Source organism: Prionailurus viverrinus, chromosome C2 (assembly GCF_022837055.1).
Source record: "Prionailurus viverrinus isolate Anna chromosome C2, UM_Priviv_1.0, whole genome shotgun sequence".
NCBI lineage: Eukaryota > Metazoa > Chordata > Mammalia > Carnivora > Felidae > Prionailurus > Prionailurus viverrinus.
The window spans coordinates 114,668,046-114,684,070 of NC_062569.1; the positions used below are offsets into that span (position 1 = coordinate 114,668,046).

General features: G+C 32.9%; 1 protein-coding gene and 1 non-coding gene across 3 annotated transcripts in view; both read right to left on the reverse strand.

Moving 5' to 3' along the window:
• Positions 1-16,025, reverse strand: part of EPHA6 (EPH receptor A6) — an 880,333-nt gene that overhangs the window by 739,949 nt on the left and 124,359 nt on the right. The gene's annotated exons all lie outside the window — the stretch shown is intronic.
• LOC125175908 (U2 spliceosomal RNA) lies at positions 11,262-11,452 on the reverse strand. The gene has a single exon (XR_007156066.1). It is a non-coding gene; the product is annotated as a U2 spliceosomal RNA (small nuclear RNA).

Consider the following 16,025-nt stretch of genomic DNA (forward strand, 5'->3'; position numbering starts at 1 on the left):
TATGAAAAGATCCAGAAACTAGAGGTCCCATTTTGTATGTTCATTTGGTTCAAATTTTCAAATTAAATTGAGAACCTCTGTGTGTAACATGGTAATGTCCTTAGCCATCCAACACTGCCAACACTTACTTTTTCTCCTCTTAATATCTCCAAATATTCTTCAACTTCATAGACTCTCTCCCTTTGGGTCTTACGTTTTGATCCACCAAAACCATTGCATTGCTGTTATCCAAATTCATTTTAATGACTCTTTGTTATTTTCCAAATCACTCTGCACATTATTCCTCCTCTGTTCAATACACTTACAGTTAGGTCCAGAAGTATTTTATTTCATTCAATTTCTATTTTTCTCATCACTGATTCAAATTTCTACACTTGTATTTTCTCTCTTGAACTGGGTTTGTGGAATTACCTGAACAATTTTCTCTTCTTTTTTATAAAATTTTATTTTCATGCCCTCCTGATCACAAGGACAATTCTCCTGCCAAATTAATTCATTCAGATCTTTGCAAAACGTGTCTTCTAGCTTTCCAGGAACCTTCTGTATAGAATTCTAAGTTCTGTCACCTACTGTTTACTTAACATATCTTCTTTTCATTCCAAAGTCATAACATTCAACTAGAAGGAATTTAAAAAAAAAAAAAAGCTAACAGAGTCCATCAGATTTTCTCCCAGAATCTCAAAAACCTGAGAGCTGTTTCCCAGCTTTGGGTTAAGTGCATTATTTGTACTCATTTGAATTATGTTGGGTTAGAAGCAGTCTAGTCACTTCAATGGGTCATAGCTATCAGAATATGCTTAAACTTTGTGATTCACTCATCAGGATTACTTACTATCACCTATGTTATCACCTCTTATTAGCAGTTTCTCAATAACCTTTGAGGAAAGAAATTTTGCTTCTAATTACCAATCTCTAAACCATTTCTCTGTATATAAATTGTTATTTCTTCAGAAGGTTTAGGAAGGCACTTGTAAAGAAGTGCATATGTATTGAGTAATGTTCTAAAATTTATTTTCATGTTCTTTTTACAGCATGGAACATTTTTCCATTTAGCAACCTTTGACACTAACCTGCTGAAACATTTGCTCAGAAATGTAGAGGGCATGTTTACCCCATTTCCTACTGAATACTAATTCACATAACTACAAAAAAAGCATGTGTTTTAAACATTTTTATCCCTTAGAGCTACCAACAAATGATTTTTCAGCTGATTTCTTCAAAACATTTCTCATATCACACAAACACAGTCTGTATTTGCTCTTACTTATAACACTTTTCAAGTGACTCCTATATTTTAATTAAAGTGCACTCATCTGAAAAAGTCATTAGCATAATGTGCAAGAAGGTGGGAAATACTAGATTTACTAACATGGATAATAAAATGAGTGTTGTTCATTATATACCTTTTTAAATCATTGAACTCTGTGATGATTAAAATAAAGATTATTCAATAAAAAGTACCACTCAACCCTTATTTCTTAAAATTTCTGCCTGCTTCTATAAATCCACACCATAGTATCTTTTTCTTAGGTCATGTATTCCTTTTGCCATTAATCTTGAAATTTACCAAAAATGAGTTAAGGGACTGGGAATACTGATACAAGTATTAAAAAAAAAAAAAACAATCCAGGGCGCCTGGGTGGCTCAGTCAGATTAAACATCTGACTTTTGATTTTAGCTCAGGTCACAATCTCACGGTTTGTGAGATTGAGCCCCAGGTCAGGCTCCACACTGACATCATGGAGTCTGCTTGAGAATCTCCTCTTCCTCTCTCTTTTCCCTTCCCCCGCTTGCATGTGTGGTCCCCTGTTCTCTCTCAAAATAAATAAATAAACTTAAAAAAAATAAACAAAATAGAACTAATCCTAACTTCCACAAGTTAAGTGGAAATTCTTCACATACCAAAACTGCTTCCCTTCTGCCTCCATGGAAAACATACAGTACTAAATACTTTAAATATTTTTTGCATAGACATTGAAAAACCATAAACAGTATGATTATCAAATCTATTCACATGTATAAATAAAACTCATTAAAATACAAGGAGCCTGAATATATGTAACCGATATAAAATGTCCATGGATAAAAACACTCATTATTATAAAGATACATATAATCCATCTTTGAAAGATACCTTGTCAGCACATATCAAATTTAAATTTTTATACCCTTTGATATAGTATGTGTACTTTTAGAAATATGCTATAGAAATACATCATAAGAATGTTCACTGGGAAGTACTTCTATTAGGGAAAAATTAGAAACAAATGAAAGATCTATAATAGGTCAATGGATAAATTATGGTTGATTTATACTTTAGAATACATAGAAATGTTAATATAGCTCATTAAACATTCATATAATTCAATAATTCATTCAATAAATATTTTTTAAGAACCTGTTATGTGTCAGATAGTGTTCTATTTAGGGCACACAACAGTGAAAATATAAGATAAACTCTCTGCTTTCACAGAATGTTTATTAGGTGATAGCTTATTTTGAAGGAAATTAAGAAGAAACATTATGAAATATCACTGGTGAAAACTGCTACAGAGAAAAATAAAGTGAAGTAAGGTAAGGGGGCAGTGAGTGAAAGAGAAAGGTTTTCTTTTATAGAAGATAACCAAGTGATATCTGAAACTTAACTGAGGGGGCAAGACGAGAAGAAATATGGGGGAAGAGCATGAAAGGAGTAGGAAATAGATCAAATTGCATGAGTTGGGAGGAAGCACAACTTATTTGAGAAACAGCAAGGGGCCAGTATGACTGGAGTTCAGTGTGCAAGGCAGGGAGTGGTAAGGAAATGAATTCAAAGAGAAAGCTGAGAAGAAAGACACTAAGACTCAAGCAGGCATTAGAGGATTTTGACTTTCCCTCTTAATAAGATTTCAAATGACTGGAAGGTTTTGTCATGAGCAATGATGAGATCTGGCTTACATTTTAAGTGGGTCATTCTGGTTATATGGATAACAGGCTGCAGAAGGCAAGTGAAGGAGGGTATCAGTGAATATGCTACTGAAATAGTTCAAGTGAGAGGAGATTAAAATAGCATCTAGATTAAAATAGCAGCAGTAAATGGATACTAGATATCTTTTTAAGGCTGACCTGATAGGACTTGCTAATCATTTGGATATGGAGTGAGGTATAAGAGAGCAGGAATGACAAGTATGAGATGTATCAGCACATGCTGATACAGAAGGTTGCCCATAATGTTATCAAGGGAGAATGAAGAAATCTGCCTAAAACTGTGCAGAACCGGACCATTAAAAAAAAGGGACGGGGCCTGGAAAGATAGATACATTTAAAGGGAATTTTCAACTTTTACTGTTTGTGGGCCCTGTTCCTGGGCTCCCTGGGAAGCTATACTTTAACATTTAGCAAGGCCAAAATGACTCCATGAAACCTCAAAGCATGGGCTCTATTTCTGCCCCAGGCACTAACTGTACATGTGCTTAAAGAAAATAACCAAAAGGAGCATTCTAAATACAAAAGATAAAAAGTAAGAGACTTCCCTGGTTCCCATAAGATTAGAGTCATACATCCCTGAACACAGTAGAAACTTAAGGTCTGCAAATTTCTGAAAAAGGTCTTTATGTAATAATTTGTAAATTTTAATTTAAAAAAACGTATATGGCCCTACACCAAACGTTCCCTTCCCAGAGCAGTCACTTGGGCTCAAACAAAACTTTCTTCCATTTTTTTTTAGAAATTCTTTTTTTTTAAATATTTTATTTATTTTTGAGAGAGGGGTGGGTAGGGGCAGAGAGAGAGGGAGACACAGAATCCCAAGCAGGCTCCAGGCTCTGAGCTGTTAGCACAGAGCCCAAGGTGGGGCTCAAACCCATGAACCGTGAGATCATGACCTGAGCCAAAGTTGGACACTTAACCGACTGAGCAACCCAGGCACCCCATAGAAATTTTAAAATGTTTGTTTATTTTGCATCAACAATACTAAGTTTTAATAGTAGTTAACTCTAATAGAGGAAATGGGAGCTAAAAACTTCACATTTTTTTACTTCATGGACTTTTTTTTTTTTTTTTCAACATTTATTTATTTTTGGGACAGAGAGAGACAGAGCATGAACGGGGGAGGGGCAGAGAGAGAGGGAGACACAGAATCTGAAACAGGCTCCAGGCTCTGAGCCATCAGCCCAGAGCCCGACGCGGGGCTCGAACTCACGGACCGCGAGATCGTGACCTGGCTGAAGTCGGACGTTTAACCGACTGCACCACCCAGGCGCCCCTTTACTTCATGGACTTTGATATCATTTGAGTACTTTATTATGAACATATAATTTGTATAATATTTAAAGTAATTTTAAAATTGTTTCTGTAGTGAAAGTAGAGATGATAAAATGAGCCTTAAAATTAGAAGTGACTATAGTTCTGATAATTCATTTATAATATTCAATAATGTAAATACTAAATTATTTACAAATACAACTTCTCAATAGTGATTTAATAATTTGAAATGTAAATCCTGTACTTTATTTTTCAATGATATAAATGAATTTCCAAATGCAATTTCTTGTTAAAAAATTAAATATTTGATTGGCATACAACAGAACATGGCAAACCTAAGTTACATGGTATGTTGGAAAACATAGGCTATGGAAAATCCAGAAAATCCTGAATTCAAATACTGACCCTGATACTAAAATAGAAAGTAAGTTTAGAAAACATATCTATTATATACTAGTCACTGTGCTCAGTGGTGCTTACCAGGCTATTCAACTAAGGCTCCAACCATAACTAGCTCACCTTCTTATCTGGAGGGGGGTATGAGAGGATGCTAAATGATGACAGTCTATGCCTGGTATAGTGTGGAAGAATGGGGACAAGTACTCAGCTTGGGTAATAAAAAAGGATGAAGTGTTGCTAGAATCTTAGCTTCTAGGATTAGGGCTACTCCCTTTTCTGCCTTTAGCTCAAACCATGTAAACCACAATTTCCTAGGTTGCTAAGAAATAGTAAGTCAACTCTACTCTTTAATTCCTATCTTCACCAGAGACCATGCTATGTTTCATGACTACCTCAGGTCACAGAGATCTCTTTTTTCTAAAATGCTATAAATGTATGGACTATGATACCAAGTTTGCATTTATAATCTACTCAGTGCACAGTTTTCTGTCTTTGTAAATAAAGGAATGAGTTTCGGCTTAGGTCATGATCTTGTGGTTGCTGAGTTCAAACCCTGCATCAGGTTCTATGCTGACAGTGCTGAGCTTGGAGCCTGCTTTGGATTCTGTGTCTCCCTTTCTGTCTGCCCCTCTCCGGCTCAGGGCTAAGGCTCTGTCTCTGTCTCACTCAAAAATAAATAATAAATAAATAAAATAAAACTGAGGTCAGCCTAGATAGAACTTCATTAGTTAAAAGACACTGAATGAAAAGGACATTATTTTAGGAAGTGAAGGATACAAATATTTTAATGTTAAGACCATTAAATTTTGAATATAAAGCATCTAATGTTAAGATTGAATTTCCAGTAGTCAATGTGGATTATGGGGTGAGGCTCAGATAAAATTTCAGGGCAACAGAAAATATTTTGATTAATATCTAGCCTTCTATGATTATGGTAGCCACAGATAAGATGTTCTAGAGGGAGTAAGTTTAAGCAGTAGAGGAAAAATGGAGGAGAAAGCACTAAACACACTGATATTTAAATAGTAGGGACAGAAAAGAAAAAAAATACAATTTAAAATTGTATGCGCATAGAGTCAAACATTTCAGCAGTTAATTCTCCTCATGCCTCTTTCCTTCTTTCCTTTTTAATGTTTTTTAGTCATTAAAATTGTTACCTATTTTAATCCTATATTATTCTCTTATAATCCCAATAATTTTAGACGTTTAATGTCATGTGCTATACTAATAGATAGTACTATTTAGCATTTAGTTTAATCATTTAATTCTCAAAATAATCCCGTGAAGTCGTTAATTATTATGAACCAAACCTTACTACATAGAAACTGAGGCATAGAGTGGTTAGGTAATATCCCCAAAGTGACACAATAAATAATGGAGCAGAGTTTTCAATCCATAGCCCACCTTCTCATTAACTACATTACTTCTATATATTTTATATCATTTATTGCCAGTAGTTACTTTTGTTTCATGTTATCATTTTCACTTTAATCACTTTAGTTAAATTCTATAATTATATTTAAAAGAAGTGAAAAACCACCTATAACTCCTCTCTGTTAATCTGTAACTTGGCCAGATTCTCATTTATATTGGACCTGGTGTATACCTATAAATAAACAGCAGTGTTCTTGGTTTTGAATTAATAATCAAGTGCAACAGGCATAATAATCCGACACCAAAGTTTCATGTAACACCATCTTTGTTTGGTGTTATGACAGTATGCAGGGCACACAACAAAATTCCATACATAGCAAGAGGCAAGAGCATAGCATGCATGGCCTCCAAATGTCCCACTCACTCATAATTCAGCACACACAGTCAAAAGAGGCAATGCAGGGCGTGTGAAGACAACCTCATTTCAGAAAACCAATCAGCGCTGGGGCCCCTGAAGCTTTTACACCTTGCTCTAATCCTCTGAGTATCAATATTGGTAATTATTACCCAGTAAGACATCTCAACAATCAGTACAGGTATTTGGTTTAAAAAGTAACTTGGCCAGATTCTCATTTATCTTGGATCTGGTATATACTACAAATTCCTTGAATTTGTGGTATAAGGAGGCTCTCCGGAGATAGAGAAAAGATGACTAACCAGGTATTCATACTTTCTTCCATGTTATAATTTAAAACATGAAATTATTTCATTTAATTAATATTTATTAAAATGTAATTACATGTTAAATGCTTATTGACTTTTTCTTAAAATTAATTGATTTTTAACATATTTAACCTCTTCTAACTTTCAGGGAAGCAAAGCAACATCAAAGTAAAATCTTACTGATTTGCTACATTTTCCTATAGGTTAAAGAGTGTACTGATCCCTAATATTTGAAATATATTTTAAAATATCCAAAATACCTAAACTTACACCAAAGTCAAATATGAACTATAACAGAATACAGACTGAGTAGTCACAAAAAATTTTAGTTTCATGGTGCCTGGGTAGCTCAGTCAGTTAAGAGTCTGACTAATTTGTGGATTAAGCCCTGTGTCGGGCTCTGCACTGACAGACAGCCTGAAGCCTGCTTGGGGTTCTCTCTCCCCTTCTCCCTCTGCCCCTCCTCTGCCTTCTCTCTCTCTCTCACTCTCTCTCTCTCAAAATAAATAAATAAACATTAAAAAAATGTCTTCAGTTTCTTTTGTGTGGTAGTTGACAAGCATAACAGAAAATGTCCTTGATGTCTTATAGGACATACCAAGCATATAAAGTACATACGAAAGCAACTGATCTTTAAACAACCTAATTTTTAAATGAGTATGTCTATTTTAAGAAACCTACAAGTTATGTTTTACCAAAGTACAAATGAAAATCCCAATTTTTGCCCTCATACTTATTTTTAAATGGTTGGGAAAAATTATCTAAAACATGTACAGATTTTCATTTTTTTTAAATCACAAGAATTTTATTGAGAAAATGTTGACTTATTACAGGTTTGCTCTATATTTTCTTTCTCCACGTACATTTTGGAGGCTGATATTATTTCCTGGGCATCAGAATCATAATGGTTTTAATAATTGCAAATTTTCTCTCCTTCACTTTTCTGCAGCCTTTAAGATATGCTTAAAGTTCTCAATTTAAATCTATTGATTTTATTAGTAATTATAGATTTATATATTTTTAATCATTTATAGATATAAATCTGTAAGTACAGCTTTGTGCTGTGCTGATTTTTACATTTTTTTTTTTTACTTAACCCTCAAAAAATCTACAAAGTTTAGGTAACATTATTTTTGTTATTTTAGATAAGAAAAGTAAATATGGAATTGTTCAGTGCTCTGATAGTCATACAGATCTATATTCCAATTTTTTCAGGCTGGGAATATATGTTACTTACTAGAATAAGCTGAGAACCTATCCTAATTCTAATATCTGGCTTACACAACCTTCATTAGCCTTGGTCATATACAAGTTAGCTGCTCATTCTATTTGTCCATATGTATAATTCAGACAACATAGGGCAAGTGAAAATTATTTCATTTCAGGGAACCCATCAGCTCTGGGGCTCCATATTGGACAACACAGGTCTATAAGTAGAATAGACTCTTAGGGGGGATGGTAAATACGGAATCACAAAATCTACTTAGTGCTTGCTATTTCTACTAATCCAAGGGAAAGGTGATGCTATCACGGACCAGAGTGGTTACAATAATGGTTTTAAAAGGCAACCAAGAAACAGACTCTTAACTATGGAAAACAAATTGATCATTACCAGAGGGGAGGTGAGGTGGGAGGATGGGTTAAATAGGTGATGGGGATTAAGGAGTGTACTTGTTGTGATGAGCACTAGGTATTGTATGGAAGCTTTGAATCACTATATTGTACACATGAAAATAATATTACATTGTATGTTAACTAACTGGAATTTAAATAAAAACTTAAAAATAAATAAATAAAATTAAAATTTTATTTTAAAAGAAAAACTTCTGTACATATTTATAAGGAAAGCCACAGAAATTTGCCGTTGAACCCATTGTAAAGTTTGAGGTAAATGTTAAGTCAAATATAACTCCAAGTTTTTGTTTAGAGTTACTCGAATGCTGGATCTCCCTTTTATGAAACAGCGATTACTGTGGAAGGAACAGGAAGAGGTGATAATAAGGAGTTCAGATTTGCATAAGTTATATAAGATGTCTGACAGACATCCAAGCTGAGCAGGTACAATTCTGGATGCACAAGTCTGAGTTCAGAGGAGAAATCTAGGCTGGAATATAAATTCAGGATTTAGTTAATATAAAGTCTTAAGGCTCAATAAAACCACATGAAGACTAAATGGCAATATAAGAGTCAAGTTACTGATCCTTGGAGGAGAAATCAACCAAGGAAATAGAAAACATAAGAAAAGAAACAAAATAGAGTGATGTTATGAAAACCAACTGATATAATTGTTTCAAAAAAGAGGTAACTATTATATATGATTAATGCTGTTGACAGCTCATGTAAGACAAAGGCTGCCAAATTTGACAATGTGAGCATTATAGGTGATCTTAAGTTGAGTTTTTTTGGCAGAACAGTTGGACAAAAATCAGACTGGAATGGTTTTGTGAGAAAAGATGGGGAATACAGATAGCTCTTTCATGGAGAAGTAATGAGATAATATATAGATAATTGTTCAAGGATTTTTTAGAGAAGTGTATAGTAGCTGAAGGGGATTAACATATGGCAGTATATTTATATGGACACATATATAATACAATTACAATTGATGATGCATTAGATTAATACTACTAATATTAAAGAATACATATCAGGAATTGCATAATTCACCTTGCTTATATTTCAATGATAATTTCCCAAATCTTAAATTCACTTTCTTTGTTATCTCCTTTATGTTAATAGTTAATTTTTATAGTTTATTCCCCAGGAAAATAAAGATTTCTAGCTCACCTTTCATCTACAATTTTTAATATGATTATGTGCATACATATATACGTATGTGTACATATATAAATATTTACACACACACCTGTGTGTATACTCACATACAGATATAAATACGGTCTGTACTGTGAGACAAAATGACAGGTTTAAACTAAATTATCTCTTAGTCCCCAGACTATTTCTAAAGGACTATAATCCTTTCTTACAGCCTCTCCAGAGACTTGCTTCATTCATTGAGAGCAGTTATGCAGAGAGCTATTGCTAAACTTCACCTGTCACTATAAACTCCTAAATATGATCTACTTATGACCCTTTCTTCTTGACTGGAAAAAATATGTTTGGCACTTCAATTAAAATTATTTATTGATTAATAAGATTAGTTATTTTTTTCTCTATCTCAATCTGTTAGAAAATTTTGTTCCTTGGTCCATTTTTCTCTTAACAATTGCTGCCTCTTTTCAGTTTTGCTAATTCATACTATAAAGAAGTTAGAGCAGCTAAGTTTGTCAATGATGCTCTCATTATAAAAAAATAAAGAACCCAGGGCGCCTGAGAAGCTCAGTCAGTTAAGCATCCGACTTTGGCTCAGGTCATGATCTCATGGTTTGTGGGTTTGAGCCCCGCATCCAGCTCTGTGCTGACAGCTCAGAGCCTGGAGCCTCCTACAGATTCTGTCTTCCTCTCCCTCTCTGCCCCTCCCTCACTAGTGCTCTGTTTCTCTTTCTCTCTCAAAACTAAATAAAAATATTTAAATAAAATAAAATAAATAAAATAACCCTATGTTATTCCTTACTTTAGGGTTTATGTTTTTCCTTCCTTTAGGGTTATTTTTATTATTACTTATTTTATGTAGGCTGATACTAAACAGTTCACTTTCATTGAATGTTTATTCAATGCAACATGAAAAAGTTAGAATTTTTTAAAATATGATTTGGACCACCATTCTAGTCTGTCCAAAATAGCAATCTGTTAGGCCATTAAGAAAAGACAGTAGCCACATATGCCAAAGTTGCTTTACAGTTTCCAGGCAGATGAACCCATAAATGATTCTGAAATTAATAAACACAACATATTAGGAATCAATAGCCTATTTTATATATAAAGCATGTTTTTAGGCCAAGTATTTTTTTAACGTTTGAATTTGTACATTTAGTTCTATCAACAAACTTGCTATGTAATTAATATTTTATAATCAATTTATCTCACTTCATAGGAGACAGAAACATAATGATACATTGACATATGATCACTTCTATCAAAGAGTTTACAACTGAATACTAGGGAAAGAAGAACAAGAGCAACAAAACAAAATCCCCTGAAATAATAATTGTAATACAAGGCAAATGAGAGGAAAGCTTTAAACCAAGTATAGGTTACTGTATATTTTTCTGTGAAAAAGTTGGCAAGAGAACTATAAACAATTAGATATCTCAAACTTTAGAAGTAACACGCTGGGATTAAGTTGACATGTAGACATATACCACTGTAATATGACCTTACACACATACAAAGATAATTCCTACTTTTGTGCACTTATTTCAAAATTAAACTGCCAGTGGTATAACCTATTGCTTTTCTTAGATCTTTTATTTAAAAATTAACCTCATTTATTATGTTCCCATAGTTAAATTATGTTTTTTTATTCTTTATTAATATATTTTTTGATTATTGCTAGGTGATTATATCTTTTAAAAGGCTTGAATGTGTGTGTGTGTGTGTGTGTGTGTGTGTGTGTGTGTGTGTAGAGGTGCACCATTCCTGGAAGTACTGCAATAACAGATCAATGCACAGGAATGAATGGAGCAAGCTACTATGCCCCCTCCCTCCTCCAAAAATCTATTTAATATATTATCTTTAAATAGAGGACATACCAGATTCTAAACTAATAAGAACAAATACTACACATGATTTAGCCAAAAGGCCAAGAAGCAATTGACTGTTTTTAAAAAAATACGTCAGTTACAATTACAATTTGCAACTTCTATTCATGGAATTACTATCACACACACACACACACACACACACACACACACACACCCCCCACATTCAAGCCTTTTTAAAGATATAATAACCTAGCAATAATCAAAAAATATATTAATAAAGAATGAAAAACATAATTTAACTATGGGAGCATAATAAATGAGGTTAATTTTTAAATAAAAGATCTAAGAAAAGCTATAGGTTATACCACTGACAGTTTAATTCTGAAATAAGTGCACAAAAGTAGGAATTATCTTTGCATGTGTGAAATGTATCATTTCTCTTTATTGCAATTGCATTTCAATAACCTGAGTAGAGATTCATTATATTTCAAAATATACAAAATCTGAAATTTAGGTTCTGAGATTAGTCTTATGAAAAAATGCCCTTTTATGTTCATTTTGCTAACTCACTGACCTGTATCTCCAGAGTCCACCCAGATATAGACAATTAACATTATATGAATATTTAGTTACATTTAAAGTTTCACTTAGAATTAAGAGCGATAATATATACTGAGCTCGAGGTATTAGAAAAAAGAGCATTATAGAAACTATCTACTGCCATTTATGTAGTATATACAGAAGTGCTTGAAAAAGTTGATATCATTTTTATAATAATTTAACATTAAACTCTAGTATAATGGATTAAAAACAGCTTGATATTTTTATAGTATGGATAAAACAGAACCATGATTTTTTTAATTAGCTAATTTTGCATACTTTAAAACCATTACATTTCAAAAATATTTTTGAGAAGCCAGATGTTTTCCACTTCATTTTTAAAAAATGAAGAAACAAATGTTAAGTTCAAACTAAAAGTATAGACTTTTTCATGTACTCAACTCTGGGGCCTAAAAAGACAAACTGCCAAATAGGAAAAAAAATCTTTCTACTTAAAAATATATGTTATTAAGGAATATGTTGTTTTCCTAGAAACTTTTCCAACCTGGCTCCTATGGAGCTGCAGCATGTACATCCAGAGGAGAAGTAACATCAGGGTCTGGTGAGGTGGTCTCTTCAGTGCCTTCTCGAATTTTCCCCCCTTTTAGCAGTGTTGGAAATAGGTCTGGAAAAGCATAGGAAAGCTATATCAAATTTTCCTTATGAGGTTTTTTCCATACTGTTTTAGCAACTTTGCATGGTGAAGGTGTTATATGGTATGACACACGTATTCATTTTCACTAATGAGTCCTCTCATGTAAAATTAACAATATCCTCAAGAAAAATATAATTACATTGTATTAATTCAAATCAGGCTATATTTGAAATTATGCTTGTGTGAGTCAGATCAGAAACATCCTTAGAACTACACACACATAAAAATGATTTCTACACTTGATCTTAGCCAAAAGGCCGAGAAGCAATATAAAAATGATTTCTAAGAAAAACTGAAGTATTTAGGGCATCCTTTATAAAAAATGAAATATGATGCTTTAGGACAATATAAAACTTTTGATATGTTATCTTTATAAGCTACATTTTCAAAAATATTTAAATAGTATATGGCCCTATACAGTCCAGAAAAAATGAAATGCATTGTTTAATGATGATAAATAAGAATCATTTCCATGTGTACTAATAATTTTACATACATATGTCACATATATATGAAATAGTTATATATTTGTGTTTACCGAAAATGAAAGTATCACTAATTACATTTCTAATGAATTGAATGAAAGAGATAAGATTATATGTTGGCAAATATATATATCATCTTTAGTTTGTTGAAATGATCAGCATAATTAGTTACAACATGAAAAATATATTTTGATTTGATTCTTCCCCAGTATTAACTACCTGGCATGTAGTAAAACTATTGGATGATTTAGTTATAGTTGTTTTATAAAATCCATAAAAACATTGGTAATGTTGGTATTATCTTCTGGTTTAGTGAAAACGAACATAGTAATAAATATTTAAAGAAGAGAGGTTGCTAAAACAGTAACTATTAATCTAAATACTCAATGTTACTGGATTAAACTTTACAAGGCTTGGATGGACACTAGAGAGCCAATACATTTGAATTTATGTAGTATGATTTAAAGTGGATATAAATTGTAAACAGTATCACCATTTTTTATAGTGCTAGTATACTGAAAAAGTAATGGAGAATACTTTTATAATGCTAGGAACCAATACAATATCTAAAATGATCATATTTAAAGGATTTTTTGGGAGGCACCTGGGTGGCTTAGTCGGTTAAGCCTCCGACTTTGGCTCCGGTCATGATCTCGAGGTTCATGGGTTTGAGCCCCACACTGGGCTCAGCACTGACAGTACAGAGCCTGCTTGGGATTCTCTCTCTCTCTGTTCCTCCCCCACTTGTACATGGTCTCTCTCTCTCTCTCTCTCCCTTTCTCTCACTCTCTCTCTCAAAATATATAAATAAACTTTATAATAATGAATAAATAAAAATAAAGGATTTTTGTGGGGAGCACCTGGATGGCATAGTCAGTTACACATCTGACTCTCGATTTTGTCTCAGAGCACGATCCCATGGTTTATGAGACTGAGCCCTATGTCAGGCTCTGTGCTGACAGTGCAGAGCCTGCTTGGGATTTTCTCTCTCTCTCTCTCTCTCTCTCTCTCTCTCTCTCTCCCTCCCTCCCCCTCTCTCTCTCTCTCTCTCAAAATAAACATTTTCTAGCTGATGTTTTCATATTTAGGATTGATGGTCCTTTAGGAGAAAGACATTTGAATTATTTAATTGTTTTATGGTACTTAAATTTGTTAATACTTATTTCAATGTCATTTGCCTTCCCACTTGTGTACTCTTAATTTTATAACTTTATCTAAAATTCACTAATACTTGAAAACAATGTAAATTAATATGAATACTATAAATTAATTTCTACAAATATTCTTATATCCACTTACCATATGACTGTGACATAGTTATACATATAGTGAAATTACAGTTACACAATATGTAGTTTGCTTAATGAAACACAAAATCAGTGGAAATGTCTATTTCTGCTTGATATTGACATATTTTGTTGGATTATTCTAGGAATCTGTATTTGGTTATTTCGAAACACATTTCAAAAATAATAAGGTATGCTGAAAAAATTGACTCTAAAAAACAAATGATAATTTACAACTAAGATAATAGAACTCAAATGTGTTAATATAATTTCTTTAATAATAATGACAGAATAAAATTAGAATTAACCTTTAAGAATAAACTCTAAAAACAAAAATGAAGACAAAAGCTTGATTTAAGGAAGGAAAATCTGATAGAAATTAATACTGTCCTGTGACTTAAATTTAAGTTAAAAATCACAATAGTCTATTTATAAACATCCGTCTTTGTGGCTTAAATGTGTGCAAATTTATTTCTCCCTGTGGGAAAAGAACTCATTAAAACAGGGAAATATATTTCACATTTTGATAGAGAAGCTCTATTTAACTTACTCAGCATGAACAGAAAATACTGGATGGGGAACCGATGATTTAACAACAGAAACTTCTAAGGTTAAGATGTTCACCAATACAATATTGCAAAGACTTAAGGAAAATCATATGTAATCAGAACACCTGATTATGAACAACAAGAAAACCTGCATAATTGAAGGTATGTTCAGAGGCAACTTGCTGTGACAAAAACCTACAAAATAGAAGCTGTGTTGTCTTTAAGATCAGCTATAACATAAGCAAATAAAATCTTTCCAAGATATCTACAAAAATAAGAGTTCACAGAGTTCCCAAGTGTTCATTAAGTATTCAATTTAAATATGTCTTTTAAATTTGAAGGCGCCGAAGTTAAAACATACAATAATAAAATTAGTTTGATTTTCACAAATTCCTGGCTAATAGGTTGGCACTTTGTATAAGCAAGAAGAATTCAAAACTGAAAAGAGCAAACTATGAAAGAAAAAGAAAAAAAAAAAACTGAACCAGGGAAAAGTTTGGTCTGAACAAAAGCACAGTCTAAGAGAAACATGTTCAAAGTTATGACAGATAAGCCAGGCATATTATAGAGGTGAAACTAGTAAAAACTTCATTTTCCATGATTTAGTAATAAAATACAGGGTTCATAAATGGCAAATTCTTTTTTCTTCCTGGAAGATTATTACATCACATAATTAAATAGACATGCCACACATATGTACTAATTGATATTAGCAAAATTTTAAATATCAAATTGTTTTAGACAACTTAAGGCAATGTCTTATAAGAGATTATGAACTTCAGTTTAAAGGAAAGAAAGTGAAATTTTCTAAGTATATAGATCCTCAAGTATTAAGATGAGTAAGCAGAAGAATGGTAGCAGCTCATGAACATCCTTAATTATAAACTTCATTATAGCATAAAGATTAATACAATTATTCAGTTATTAAATAAAGGGTTTTAAAGTTCCCAGTGAGTATCTAATTTTTTTTTTCAACGTTTATTTATTTTTGGGACAGAGAGAGACAGAGCATGAACAGGGGAGGGGCAGAGAGAGAGAGGGAGACACAGAATCGGAGACAGGCTCCAGGCTCCGAGCCATCAGCCCAGAGCCTGACGCGGGGCTCGAAC